Genomic DNA, 13,971 nt, shown 5'->3' on the forward strand with positions numbered 1-13,971 from the left:
TTTAAAAAAATCAGAGCTGACTTTGAGCCTGGCACAGAAACATCAGGCTCTCAAGTCCAAAGCAAGGGAGGTCTATGGCTATGGACTATAATGAACAATACATTGACCTTGAGGGAAGAGCCAAGCATTGCATTTCAAAATATAAAATGCACATTATGATATGAGGGAAAACCTGCAATTCCAGTCTATTTCTCTCCTTTGTAAGATGAATCTGTTCAGTTCTCAATTAAACCACCCACAGCTATCTATACTGGTACAGAATCATTAGTGCCTCATGTTAACAAGTAATTTACTAAACTGATGCCAATGATAAAAGCTATTGACTATTGGGTGCTTGCAATGTGCTAGGCCCCACTTTCACATTTACTCATTTAATCCCCACCACAATCCTAAGAGATAAGCACTCTGATTATTCTATTATTATTCGTCAGCAAATAGATTTACCGTAGACATTGTTAAATTATTAACGTTGTCACACAGCTTGTAAGTGGCAGAGCTGGAATTCAAACCCAGAGTTTGACTGGTTAATATAGTTGCTTAAGATTAAAGCTAACAAATGATGGAGCTGAGATTTCCCACTCAAGTCAGACACAAAAATCCACTTTCTTTATGTCTGGACAAGGCTATCATTTACTTCATAGTTCTTTTCACCTGAACTGCCTGTCCCTCCATCTGCCAAGGCCAACCTCACTGACGATTACTCACATCATCATTGATCTCTCCCTTCTTTAAATGATCATAGCACTTAGTATCTGTATTCCGCAATTCACTAAGTGTAGCTTGCTTTATATTGATCACTAATTGTTTCATGCATTTGACTTTTCTTTCCATTTAGACTTTAAACTTGGGGAGGGCAAGAACCCTCCCTTACCTTCATGGTACTTGGGATCAGCACTAACTTGTACCACTTGATAAGTAGAAACATGATAAATTTTTCTATTATGCCAAATATAATTAGCCTGTTATTCTGGTTTATAGGTTAAAGAAAGAACCAAATCAAAGGTAGAAAAAACCCTCCAAAGGAGAGCCATGAAGTAGATTCAAGTTAGAAATCACAACCCAAGGGAAAACTTCAAAGAATAATGAATTTCACTTGCACAGCCAAAGGGTAAGGAGTAACTCAAGAAAAGCTCACTAGTTTATAACAATTGATATGTGGAACATTTACTAGGAATCAAAAGTTCAAATAAAAAATTTTAATTCATAATTTTTATCATAGGGAACATTTTTTCCTTTTTTAAATCAATTTTTAATGTTGTCTTGAGAGATACTATCTTATATTTCTTCATGGGAGCATCAGTTGATACATTTCTTTCTGGAACACAAATTATTAGTGTGTACCTGGTATTTTCAAAATATCCTTTATTCCAACATTGCACTTCAGGAAAACTTAGAATAGAAATATTCAAGGAGATGGATGAAAGTTTATTTACAAAGATATTTATTGCTGTATTAGCTAAACGAGTGAAATACTGCAGATAATCTCATAGCTCAACAATAAGGAGATCATTGAAATGGTTCATTAAATGGATGGCTGTAAAACCACTAAACATAATTTTCAGAGATTTTTAAGGATATGGAGAAATGCCCATAAAGTAACATTAAGTGAAGAAGTTGATGATACAGAACCTTTTCTCAAATCTAGCATCATCTGAATTATGGGCTCTGTAAGTGATTTATAAATACAATACATAAGATAAGAAGGCAACATTAAAATCTCTAAAGCAAGGTTATGGGAATTTGTATGTTTTGTTGTTTTTTTTAAACTGTTTTTTGTATTTTCTAAGTGTGCTTTTAACTCTTTAACATACATTTCTGTAACACTTACTATATACCAACATTGATTAAAAGGGTTTTCCAGATATTACCTAATTAATTTAATCCTAAGAACCCTACTATCATTACCTCCATGTTACTGACCATGAAACTGAGACAACTATTGACGAATCTGTGTGACCCCAAGTTCACACAGCTAGTAAGTTGTTGAAATAGAAATTTTGCCCATGTACTTAACTATTCTGTGACTGTGAAAAACTTTTGAAACCCCAAATCAAAGTAAAATAAATCTTAATTGGAGAAAAAAGCACATTATGCATCAATTCTCTTGACCTGCCTGGGTTAATATAAGAAGATAAGAAAGCAATATGAAGAATTCCGTTTCCCATCAGGAAGACTGTCCTGATATCCTGGGTTATTACACTGGAGTGAGTCATGAGGCAAAATGAGGGAACTTCTCAGTGGGGCCATAAAAGTGGGAGCAGTGGTTGGCTGGTACAGCTCATGTCTTCGTGCTGAGAGCAGGGAGGTGGATCTCCAGGTCCCTGCCAGGCCTATGATTCAGGGGTTCATGAAATAATACAGCAGGGCTGGATGACCCAGTTTGTCCCCTAATTAAATTTATACTCTCGCCCTTTAAAGGAGCCACATAGATGAGGCTCTTCCTTCCTGTACATATAATAATTTAACTTTTTTGGTCTAGAACTTAGAATAACAAGCACAATCTAAATAATTTCTAATAAGAGAGAGAGAGTCCACTGTTCTCTTACCTGTTTTCTCAGACCTGAATAAGTTGACTGAGGAAAATAGAGTAGAAAGAAGAGCTCGTCAGCACTTTGTCAGGTAAGTATAGGAATTACACCATATAAATAGCTACCATGAATAATTTATCCAGTAGCTAGACGGCATTGTTTGTGCTGAACGATACTTCATCAGCCTTCCTCTTCATTTGGGACTTTTATAAGTTTAGTTTTTGTGTCCGATGATACATCAGAGGAAAAATATAGTCTGTTTACCAATAAAAAATATTCTAATTTGCCAAGAGGCCTATATTTTTCTTAGGAGTTGGTTTATTGTTGACTTCTATCCACCTGCAGTAGGAAAACAGTTTAGTAAAAAATTACTAGTTTATTTTCTCACCGAGGTAAACCATATTGCTTTTTAAAAAGGAGTTTTTATTTTGTAAACGTGGGCCCACTTTGTAGCTCTTTGCTCACAGGTTAGACCCCCCTCCTCCTAGGGAGAGTGGGTGGAAAGTCAAATGACTCTGTATGATGAATAATGAGGAACTTTAGGGTGGGGCACAGGCAGTGAGGAAGAGGATGGAGGGAGAGCAGAGCAGAGGAAGGGGGCCCAGGATAGTGGAAAGGGGCTTCAGAAGGAAAAGCATGCTTATTGACAAACTTCTGGTGGTAAAGATGGCTGAAGGAATTGGAAGACGTTTGATGTTATGTATTTGATGATATTAAGCTGTTCCCTGTTTCTCATTATTCTGTATGTGCTCTCTCCGTGCCTTCAAATCTCTCATACGAGTCAGCCATATGTAACAGCCTCATATTAGTGGAGCCACAGGGAATTTAAGGGTGGGGCAGAGAAGAAGAGAAGGGCAGGCCCCTGAGACTTTCCCCACTGCTGCAGCCCACATGGAGAGGTACCAGCCCTTCAGAAGGATGGTTGTTCCAGACAGCCATGATCTTCAGGGAAGCAGCTGAAGGTTTGCACCAGACCGAAGAGCAGCAGGTAGCTGCTGGGAGTGGCAGAAGTGCAGGTTCTGGTAGACACTGACTCACCTTTAATTTCTCCCAAACCTGCTAGCAAGATGGTCCTTGAGAAAATTTGTGATGGGGGAAGGGAGGAAGTGGAGGTACATGAAGGATGAAAGTTGTAAATGGTTATATTGTAGGAGCAAATGGTGAAAATTGGGGAAGGAGACAACTATATGTTATGGTTATGTACATTGCACTTCTATGGACAATGAAGGAAATATTAAAAAAATTAAGGTGTAAACAGAATTCAGTTTTAGAAAGAGAACTCAGATGGTGGAGTAGAGATTCAATCGGAAAAGTGGATCAGGACAGTTAGCTGGGAAGCAATAGAAAGTGGCCAACAAAATGATAACTAGATGAGTGAAGGAAGAAGCTGAGAGGTGGTACCACATAGACATTTCCAAGATCAAGCAGATAAAGTTGACCACTAATGTGAATGTAGTGGAGGGCAGACATGACCTTCACCAGCTAAGCCTAAAGATCAAGCTCAGCATAGAAAATTGTTCTGTCTCTTTGAAGGACAGGATGAGGCAGCTACATGACCTTTTGCCTTAACTCACTTTGTCATGCATACAGGAGGGTGAGGAGTTTTCTTCATGTTAAGCTCAAAGCAACCCCTCCTAGAAGGAATGTATATGGCACCTTTGTAATAACTATTTCACCTTCTGTCTCTATATAATGTCATGTTAAACTGAGTGCATGAAAGCATATTTAAGTAATCAGAAACCTATAATGTTACTAGGTGGAAGAATTAGTGTTAAATTCTGAGACTATAAATGGTCAGGAGACCTATATCTGCCTGTGGGATTACTCTAAAAGTTCTTATGACTTCCCAATTCGAGAACTCAGATAAAAAAAACAACTATGGTACATTTACACAGTGGAATTAAATGCAGCAGAGAGAAAGAAGGAGCTCCTACCCTTTGTGACAGCACAGATGGAACTGAAGAGCATTATGCTAAGTGAAATAAGCCAGGCAATGAAGGACAAATACCATATGATCTCACCTATAAGTGGAACCTAGTCAACAAAACAAACAAGCAAGCAAAATAGAACCAGAGACATTGAAATAAAGAACAAACTGACAGTAACCAGAGGGGAAGTGTGTCGGGGGTGATGAGGGGAAAGGAGGGAAGGCCATCAAGGAACTTGTATAAAGGACACATGGACAAAGCCAAAGGGGGCAGGTTGGAGGGTGAGATGTGGGGATTGGTGGGGCAGGAAGATGTGGGGGAAAATGGGAATGACTGTACTTGAACAATAAAAATAATTTAAAAATTATTAATTGTACATATTTAAAAACAGAACTCAGATTCAAGAATTCAGATACAGCTTCATTAATTGAAGTAAAGAAATTGGTCAGAGAATTGATCCTTTTGTTTGAGAAGTGCCTTGCACATCTGCTTTGAGTGCTAGGTGTTGGCGTATATTTATTTATTCCTCAAAACACCATATGGGTAGTCATTCTTATCCAAGTTAACAGTGAATACTTTCTGGTGACCTTCATGGTTATGCCCAGTAATCTAAAGCACAGATACCAAGTTCAAATGTCAATAGTCTATTGTTACTTTTATATTACTTATAAAATCACAAAAACAATGACTATTGCAGTTTACTTTATTTAAAAATTCTAATACTATCCAAACCATCTCATGCTTACATTTATATTTGAATAACTGAACTTTAGGAGAGGATTTTTAGTGCTTTCGAAGTTAACACTTTTCAGAATTATCTATAATGCAGCTCTTTGCCTTTAACTGCTTGGGGTTTGCATTCATTGTGGCTGACTCATAGCACCTGCTTTACCTGGGCTCATTCGAAGCAGAACACAGGGGAGTGTTACGATGGGGGGGAAGGGTTGGTTTCTTAGACTTTTCAATGGGAGAGGAAGGGAATAATCAGGATTCAACCAGACGCATGGGGCGGTTTCATTCCATGAGAAATAGGACTAGGTGAAGATGAAGCAATATCTAAAAGATAGTTGTGGTAGGGCAAAATAAAAATATAATTTGAAGGAAATTTATTCTTACGGGGTCTTGCATTCATTCAATCAACTTTACTGACTGACTTACTCTATTCTAGAGACTTGACTAGGCAGTAGAATACAAAGGAAAGATAAACAAAACCAGAAGCTCTCTATCCCCAAGTTTTAATCTAATGGAGGATACAATGATATGCATCAAATAATAAAATATGAGAATAGTTAGAGTTGATGGTAAATAAAACAAAGGGAAAGGACTGGGACCGCTGAGTGCATCCCTGAGTGGGGAGGGGCGTGTACATAAGGCAGTAACACTGGGGCGAGGCCTGAAGGTGGATGATAGAAAGTAAACGCTGTCACTCAGGTCCCTGACCATGTCATCAACACAGGCTCTACCCATGGGACTGAATTCCAATCCCTAAATGCTCTCTCACGAGGAGAAAAAAGATGAAGAAACTAGAGAAAATAAGCCTACATGATTAAGCCCTGAACTAAATTTGCTCCGAAAGGTTTTTGGCCTATTCATGACTGTCAGCCACTCATCCTCAGGAACATGTATGAAATAGTTGAGGATATTTCCCTTTATGTTGGAGCAACTCCAGTATAATGGTGGCTAAACTTATCCTGTCCGAGTGTATAGTGTACTTTTATTCTTTGAATCTCTGACTTTTTAATCTCTCTGGCATGCTCAGAGAGACGGGGAGGACTGGAGTCTCCGCCAAGTTCATCTGTGGGCAAAGAGGCTTTCCTTTGTGGGGCACGGCCAGCTCCTCTCTCAAGCCCCATTGAAGATGGTGCCCATCCTACCCACCTTCTTTCTGGGTGTTAGTAGCAGGAGGAATGAAACACTCGCTGGTGAATCGTTTTCAAACATTGCCAGATTGGATCCTGACCAGTGCAGGAGTGTAGGGGGGTTGCATTGGATGGAGCAGGCTGTTTACTGCCGTTTCTTACGAAAGGCACCAGGCTCTCCTGCTAGGCCTGCTGTGTGTTGTGATTCGATGGGAATGATGACTGACTCATTTTTCCAAGATCCAAGTTATCTGTATGTTTTAGAAGAAATCCTGAAAGTGCACGTCATAAAAGAATGGCCTAACTTTTGGAAAGTTTGGTTGGTATTATGAATGTTCTTACATAAGGATTAACTAGAGAAGAAAGAACTTAGTTACCCAGTCTGCAAGAGCTTTAGGGCTGCATATAATTTGCAGGGTAGAGAGGAAAATAAGAAGAGGGTGACATTGTCTGAGGGTTCTGTCATCAGAGACCTGGGCTGTGAGGTGATCAGTTTGCAGGTCCACGTGATTTTCCTGGAGAATAAGAGGGCCAGTTTAGCTGTTAGAATATCCTCCAATAAAACAAGAAAAGCATCTTTGCCTCAAGCATAGCCTAGCTGCGGAACTACTCTTATGGCTCTCATTTAAAAGGACACCATAAATAATTTTCATTGATCATTACTAATAAGAGTTCACATTATTGAATACTTACTGTAGTTCAGCCTCTGTGCAGGTCTTTTTATATTATTTCATTTAGTCATGACAACTCTTTGAAGTGGATTCTATTTAAATGATGGGAGCACAGAGGTGTTGAGAAATTAGAAAACCTAAAGTAATATTTGGTAAGTGGATAATCCTGGACTGGAGCCCAGGCTTCCGACTCCAATAGCCAGGCTGTTAACCACTGCATCACACGGCTTCTCATCCCCAGAGCCTGACGTGGATCCACTAAGCTGAAAATGTTTATGGGTGGAGGGAGGAATGGACTGAGAGATGATCAGAAGCAAAAATAAGGTAAATTAGTTCAATGAGAATCTCAGGCAAAGGAGAAAATACAGTAAAAAAGCGTTCAGCTGCAGTAAAATGTAACACACAGATCAAAACCACTCACTGAGGACCCTATATGAGTAAAGACTGATTAAAAACTTTCAGAAAAGGTTCTAAACAGGTGACTTTCTTTTCCTAAAAGGGTCTCATAGTGTTTAGAGGGAGGGAGAATGAGAGGGAGAGACAGAAACACAGGGATAGAAAGACAGAGAGACAGACAGAGTGAGACAGAGCCCTGGGTTTTCCCTGCACTTCGGGAATTGAGGAGCTGCCCTCTGGGAGCTGCGAGGGAGAGAACAGGGCCATCAGCAGCGGCTCCTCTGACTGACCTGGGCAACCCCCGAGTGAACAAGTCATCATAGCCTTTCTGTTCTGCCCTGCAGCTTGGCTTGAGTGTTGAACCAGTAATCACTTTTGGGGTGGCAGCACTTAAGGACAGGTCACCATAGATCACGGTATACAGTTACATTTCTGTTCCCTCTCCAGGTAATGACACCCTTGGCTAAGACTCGTATCAGACCCCAGTCATCGGGTGTGACATTGCTGCGGTCACGCTACAAAGTGACATGGAGAGAATTTTGAAAAAGGGCAAGGGCATAATTGCATCTCTTCTAAGGAGAGTCAGGCACTCAGCCAAGTGAAAGGTTAAGGCAAGTTAATGTTGCAGTCGGAGCAAGAACAAGCCACAAGCATTTGCTGCCTCTCACGCTCCTGCCAATAGCTGCATTCTGTCAAGACCACACTCAGAATGGGCTCGCTGAGAATTGTCTGGCTCTGCCATTGGCGGCTTGTCTTCTAAGACAGGAACTGTGATCAGCAAGGCCCCTGAGACCCAGTGTTGCTTTTTTGGTGCACTTGGCTTTTCAACCCACATCACTAATGCCAGGAGATGGGCTTGACCCTTGTTCTGCTTTATTTGAGCTGCTTCAATATTCCACTTAAAATCATTAGCTCCACTATGAGATGTCAGTGTGCCCTGGACGTCATGGTGGAAGCCTGCTAAGCAGTACTTTGCATCACGCCTATTAGATGGTGGAGGCATATAAAACTGTTTTTGTTAAAGGTCAAAATATATAATGGTTCAACTGACACATTTATAGTACTCCACTTTGAATGTAAACATATATGAGTATAATTGGAATAGTATCTGATCTGTTCACAGTGCCACCATCTGAGTGCACAGCTCTAGATAAGTATGAGAGAAAAGAATATTTCTTCATCCCTTAGCTATTTATTTAATTCTTCTACCTCTCCCTACAACCCAGCCTCAGTTTCCACAACTATAAGATAGCTATAGCAATTTAGCACCTTAGAGGATGCTTATAAGGATAAAAATAGATAACCATATATACAAGTACCTGTTATATAGTGTTTTCAATAAATGTTAGCTTTGTCCTCTGTCTCTCTCCCTTTCTCTCTCTCTCTCTTTCTTAATTCCTTTCTCTACTACACTCAGTTTTGAGTTACCATGTAAGGCATTTAGATATAGGTAAAATGAAGAGTTCAGGAAACACGAGTTCTGCCTTTAGATCTGCCCCTAACAATCTGTGTGGCCTTGAGCTATTTCTTACTAACTCGGACCTGAACTTCCCCATTGGTCAAATGTGTGTGTTTATGGTAGGAGAGGGAGGAAAAGCTACTTACTTATATTTCAAATATAACATTAAATATCCATAGAAACCTTAACATCATTGACTAACTTTATGTTCTGTTTGGCACTAAGTAGAGTGTTGTTTTTCTTTCAGCAAAACTAAGCTGAAAATAATTATTTGGTTAAATTTAAAACTGTACATATACATACCTTCACATTCATCATAACCTTGGTAGAAAATATGAACTTAATTGTACTAATTCAAATAAGGATTAAATATGATACAAAAAGACCATAATAGTATTCAAGAAGAATATTTCAAATTATTTTCTTGTGTTTCTTGATAGGTTTCTTGATAGGCCCTGAAATTAATAATTCTGGAGTATAATACTGATTAGAAAGCCAACAATAAGTCAATTTTGGTAATTAGAACCATTAAAGTTTTTTTTTAATTCTTTAGTTAATGGTAGTGGGAAAGCTATTTGTTACCTTGCCTTTTTATTATAACACTTGATCATATAAAATAATTTCCATAGAGAATACAATTGAGGTCCAGAATTCCCATGATTTTTTAAACAGAAGAAAATATCTGCCAGTTCCTGTTACCAGTAGCTCCCTTTAAAAGTATAACCTCTCCCTTTAAAAGTATAACCATAGTGGCTGTACCAGTTTATATTCCACCAGCAGTGAATGAGAGTTCCTTTTTCTCCACAACTCCTTAACACTTTACATGTTTTGTTGGTAATAGCCATTCTAACATGTGTGAGGTGGTCTCTCATTGCAGTTTTGATTTGCATTTCCCTAATAGCTAGTGAAGTTGAACATCTTTACACATATCTGTTGGCCATTTGTATGTCTTCTTGGGGGAAGTGTCTGCTCAGGTCCTCTGCCCATTTTTTAATTGGATTGTCTGTTTGGTGTTGTGTTGTATGAGTTCTTTATATATTTTGGATTATTAACCCCTGGTCAGATATGTTGTTTGCAAATATCTCCCATTCAGTTGCTTTTTGTTTTATTGATGGTTTCTTCCGCTGCACAGAAGCTTTTTAGTTTGATATAGTCCCATTCATTTACTTTTGCTTTTAGTTCTCCTACCTTTGGAGTAAAATTTAGAAAATGTTTTCTAAGACCAAAATCTATAAGTTTAGTGGTTACTCAAAAAATTAAGAACACAATTAAAATGTGATCCAGCAATCCCGCTTCTGGATCTCTACCCAAAAAACCTTGAAAACAGTTATTTGCAAACATATGTGCACCTGAATGTTCATTGCAGTATTATTCATGTGCTACATCTTCCACACACGATGGAACACTACTCAGCCTTAAGAAAAGATTAAATACTGTCATTTGTGGCACCATGGATAGAGCTTGAGAATATTATGCTAAGTGAAATGACTGAGTCAAAAAAAGCTAAGAACCATATGATTTCGATCGTGTGTGGGACATAAAATTGAAACTCAGAGACACAGACAACAGTATAGTGGTTACCAGAAGGAGAGGTGAGGGGTAATAAAGGGTAAAGGGGATCAAATACATGGTGACAGAAGGAGGCTTCACTTTGGATGGTGGACACAATGCAGTATACAGATCATGTATCATGGAGATGTACCCTTGAAACCACTGTGATCTTATTAACCAACATCACCCACCTGGATACGTTTTTTTTTTTTAAAGATCCCTCTTAAATGATCTTTGGGACAACCCTGAAATGCTGCAGAGAAAGCTGGCAGTAATCTCACCCAGTATAGGGTGACAGAGGGGAGCCAGTCTGGAATTAAGATGTCTCTCAGATATTCTACAGTGATCTTACATGATTTAGCAACTGCTTACACACATATAAGTTCATTAAGTGGTTTAACGTACACCAGGGTCAGCAAATTATAGCCTGTGAGTGAAATCCAGGGCGGCACTTGTTTGGGTATGGCGGGCAGCGAAGAATGATTTTTACATTTTTAAATGTTTGGAGAAAAAGGCAAAAGACTAGAATTTTTTGAAATGTGAAATCTATAAAAAATTTTAATGCTCATGAACATAGTTTTGTTTTTTTAACACAGACACATACTCATTGGTGTATATATTGTCTATGACTATTTCTGTTGTATAGAAACAGAGTTGGATAGTTGCAGCGGAGACCAGAATGGCCCACAAAACCTAAAACATTTACTCTCTGGCCCTTTATAGAAAAAGTTTACTGCCCTGAGATACACCTTTGTTCAATCTGTACAAGAAGTACAGAGAAATAGGCAAGTACTTCAACTGAACTGATGAAGCAAGACACTAGAGAATTTATGATCCCATGGCTGGTGGTACTTGTTGTAGGCAATTCAATCCAGATTTTCTGACTTTCACTGGAATTTCTTTCACCTTGACTGGTGTGGCTTCAGTGGACTGAGCATGGGACTGCGAAACAAAGGATCATTGGTTCGTTTCCCATTCAGGGCGCATGCCTGGGTTGTGGGTCAGGTCCACAGCTGGGGGCATGTGAGAGGCAACCACACACTGATATTTCTCTTCCTCTTTTTCCCCTTTCCTTCCCCTCTCTCTAAAAAGGAATAAAATCTTTAATATATATTATATAGCATATAATATATACATAAATTTATTTATTTATAAAAATAAATAAAATCTAGGCCTGGATGTTGTGGCTCAGTGGACTGAGTGCCAGCCTGAGAACCAAAGGGTTGACGGTTCAATTCCCAGTCAGGGCACACGCCTGGGTTGCAGGCCATGTTGGGTCCCCAGTGGGGGATGTTCGAGAAACAACTACACATTGATGTTTCTCTCCCTCTCTTTCTCCCTTCCCCTCTGTCTAAAATAAATAAATAAAATCTTTAAAAATAAATAAATAAATAAATAAATAAATAAATAAAATCTTAAAAAAAACAAAATAAAAAAGTAATTTCTTTCCATTACAATAAACATACTTTTGCCCATTTTGCTTTAATTGTTGTTACTATTATTGCTTGAAGTTTTGTCTTGGTTTTGGTGTTGTTGTTTTTTTTTATTTTGGGTGGGGGAAGATTTGTGGTTCCTTTTGCTGAGCAGTTAAACTCTCTGGCCTCAAAATTCCCAAGGGATCTCCAGTGAGGTCAGGTTGACTCCAAACCCACACTCAGGATTGCTGTCTAGCAGCCTCCTGCTGACTGAAACCATGAGCTCTGGGTACAGGGTCAGAGCAAAGTGGTACCAGTGAAACAAACCACTACATAAGAGGAAATGTTGAATTCCAACCGGCTGCAGGTGTACTAAGCATTGCTCACCTTCTTGCTTTATGCTCCTGCTTCGCTAAGAAAATAGGATTACATATCTTAGTTGGCATTTTTTCACTCTCTGGACAGAAACTAATAAAGGTTTTCGTGTGGGTTGCAGTTCATGTCTTCCCCCAGTTTCAACCATTCCTTCCCCCTTGGGAAGCTGCACCCACAGGAAGGTACAAGGCTGCACGCAAGACCCGGGGAAGACAGAACATTAGGGAGAAAAAAATAAAATTTCTGTGAAAAAAAAACAGAGCTGTCTGAGCCCGTTGGTGTTATGAATTGTGTGGATTATTTTCCACCAATGAGATAAAAGTCTCTGGAAGATGTTTCTGAGTGTCAACTATTATAAGAGCCAAGAAAACAAAAATAAACCAAACTATAGGCAAGTCTGCCAGGTACCTTTATAAAGCGGTAAAAACAACAAAGCTATATATTTTGTCTTTCTCTAATTTATATACCTCATTTCTCTAATTTATACACACACACACACACACCATTGTATACATGCACACACACCATTATACACACACACACATATATATATTCATACTGTGTGCACTTTCAGGCATCCACTGGGGCCTTGGAACATATACTCTGTGAATAACAGGGTGGGGAGGGAATTACTGTAGTTGTTTTGTTCCTTAAAAAAGATGTTGATGAAGGAGGAGAAGGAGGGGGAGGAGCAGGAGGAAGAGGAAAAAAGGAGGAGAAAGAGGTGGACTAGGAGGAAGAATAGAGGCTGCTCCCAAATTATGCAGAAGATAAAAGAGTAAAGCTAAATAAATACTGTATAATATTTCCAGGACTCTCTTAAAAAGAAAAAGCCACAAATTTGACTTATCTAAGCATTTTAGCAACAAATGTCAAATGTATTCATGTACAGGAAAAGACTAAGGCCATTGGCTTTTTCTTCAACTGAGAAAATCACCTCCTGAATTAATCGAGGCTTAGCCCACAAGAGATATAGATCCTTTGACATTTCCTGCTTAAAGTATGTTCATTATGTTCTTGCTGATCCATTTCAAGCTGTTGCTATGCATAAAACTATCAACTATATAAAGCAACAAGCAATGAGGAAATGCCACTTGTGCTGAAAGCAAAAAAAATGGTTTTTTAAATTGTTGTCAGTTATATCTTTATTGATCTATGACTTTCCTGACTGAAGTGTACACTTGGTCATTAATAATAGTAGTAACTCATTTTCACGGTGCACTCTGGTTCGCAGCCTATCTCCATTTGTGTGCCTTCCTTTGATGCTACAGTCAGCCTGTAAAATGAGAAGGTAAACATTGTTTCTATTCTGTAGTGAAAAAAACAGGGTCTTTCAGAGAGGCAAAGTGGCTTGCTGAGGTTTGCATTGGTAGTAAGTAGCAGGGCAAGAAAAAATGCTCAGGACTTTGAATCCAGAACACTTGCTACTACTATAGCTACATACTTAGCAAACATTCAACATTTAATATATGAGGCCATCACAGAATGAGCAAGAATAAGAATAGTATAAATAGGATAAAATAGAAATATCGTTTACAGGAAAACTATGGTAACTTTTCCAAGTCACACAGCTAATAGTAAAGTCATGTACCCTCTTAGGTTTGATGTGAGAATTAATCTGATGTGTATACAGTGTTTAGAACCATGCTTCATACAAAGGAAGAGCCCAATAAATGAAAGCTATCATGGTAATAACTATCATGGCAGGACTCATATTACATTGGAAATGAATTTTGTTGTCTTAAATTGCTTTTTTAAATAAGTAATATGTAGATAAGGCACAAAATTC

The sequence above is a fragment of the Artibeus jamaicensis genome, unplaced genomic scaffold (genome assembly GCF_021234435.1).
Source record: "Artibeus jamaicensis isolate MK-2021 breed Jamaican fruit bat unplaced genomic scaffold, CSHL_Jam_final scaffold_916, whole genome shotgun sequence".
NCBI classification, from domain to species: Eukaryota; Metazoa; Chordata; class Mammalia; order Chiroptera; family Phyllostomidae; genus Artibeus; species Artibeus jamaicensis.